The following is a 1,753-nucleotide window of genomic DNA, read 5'->3' as shown; positions in this document are numbered from 1 at the left end:
CCACCAGGGTGGGCCCGGGGAGGGGGCTATGGGGGGCTAGGGACACTTACAGGGGGCTAGGGGCACTTACGGGGTCTTTTTGTGGGGCTGAAGGTGATCCGGGGTCCCTTTGGGACATTCCCATGTCCCTGGAGCTGCAGTTCCCATTGATTTCCTGTTCCTGTCCCACCAGGGTGGGCCTGGACGGGGGCTACGGGGTGCTATGGGGGTCTACAGGGGTCTAGGGGCACTTACAGGGGTCTAGGGGCACTTACAGGGGGCTAGGGGCACTTACGGGATCTTTTTGTGGGGCTGGGGGGCTCCAGGGTCCCTTTGGGACGTTCCCGGGTGACTTCAGGGCACTCCCGTGTCCCTGGAGCTGCAGTTCCCATTGATTTGCTGTTCCTGTCCCACCAGAGTGGGCTTGGGGAGGGGTCAGCAGGGGGCTACGGGGGGCTAGGGGCAGTTATGGGGTCCTTAGTGTGGGTTTGGGGGGCTCCGGGGTCCCTTTGGGGCATTCCCGAGTCCCTGGATCCCGTTGATTCCTATTCCCATTGCAGTTCCCATTGATTTCCTGTTCCTGCCCCACCCGGGTGGGCTTGGGGAGGGGGCTAGGGGCAGTTATGGGGTCTTTTTGTGGGGCTGGGGGTGACCCGGGGTCCCTTTTGGGGCACTCCCAGGTCCTGCTCTGGTTCTTTTTGGGTCCTTCTTGTCCCCCTGGGACCCTGCGGGGCCTGCTGGGGTCACTGGTGTGACTGGGAGGGGACTGGGAGGGGACTGGGGGGGGACTGGGAGGGGACTGGTGCGACTGGGAGGGGACTGGGGCATCACTGATGTGACTGGGAAGTGACTGGGAGGTCACTGGTGCAACTGGGAGGGGACTGGGGGTCACTGGTGTGATGGGGAAGTGACTGGGAGGGGACTGGTGTGACTGGGAGGGGACTGGGGGGTCACTGGGAGGTGACTGGTGTGACTGGGAGGGGACTGGGACAGGACTGGGGGGTCACTGGTGTGACTGGGAGGGGACTGGGGGGTAACTGGTGCAACTGGGAGGGGACTGGGGGTCACTGGTGTGATGGGGAAGTGACTGGGAGGGGACTGGTGTGACTGGGAGGGGACTGGGGGGTCACTGGGAGGTGACTGGTGTGACTGGGAGGGGACTGGGACAGGACTGGGGGGTCACTGGTGTGACTGGGAGGTGACTGGGAGGTACCCCCCCAGCTCCCTCCTTCTCTTTCGGGGGTCCGGGGGGGCTCCTGGGGGTCCCGGCCCCCCCCGAGGCCGAGCCTCTGTCGGAGGCGCTGCTGCAGCTGCAATTTGAGGAGGGGTCCCCCCAAATGGCGGCGGGGGGCGGCGGCGTGGCCCCCCCGCTGGATTTGGGGGCGCTCCTGGGGGACTCCCCCTTCCCCCCCCTGGACCCCATCAACGCCTCCGAGGTCCAGCGCCTGCTGGACCCCCCCGAGCCCCCCCCCAGCTTCGGGGACCCCGTCCGGAGCTGCCCCCCCCCCACGCCGCGGATTTCGGGGGCCCCCCCATGCTGATGTCGTACCCCGAGGCCATCGCCCGGCTGGTGCAGAGCCAGCCCCCCGCCGCGCCCCCCGAATTGGGGCTGGGGGCTGAGCTGGGGGGGCCCGAGGACTCGCTGCCCTCCCTGGGGGAGCTGGACTTCAGCGCCTTCCTCAGCCAGTTCCCCTCCTCCTGACTGGGATGGACTGGGACGCACTGGGAGGGGCCGGGGGGGCACTGGGGGTTACTGGGACGGACTGGGAGGGGC

Source organism: Passer montanus, unplaced genomic scaffold (assembly GCF_014805655.1).
Source record: "Passer montanus isolate IOZ18808 unplaced genomic scaffold, ASM1480565v1 scaffold1467, whole genome shotgun sequence".
NCBI classification, from domain to species: domain Eukaryota; kingdom Metazoa; phylum Chordata; class Aves; order Passeriformes; family Passeridae; genus Passer; species Passer montanus.
This window is presented reverse-complemented; position numbering follows the sequence as displayed.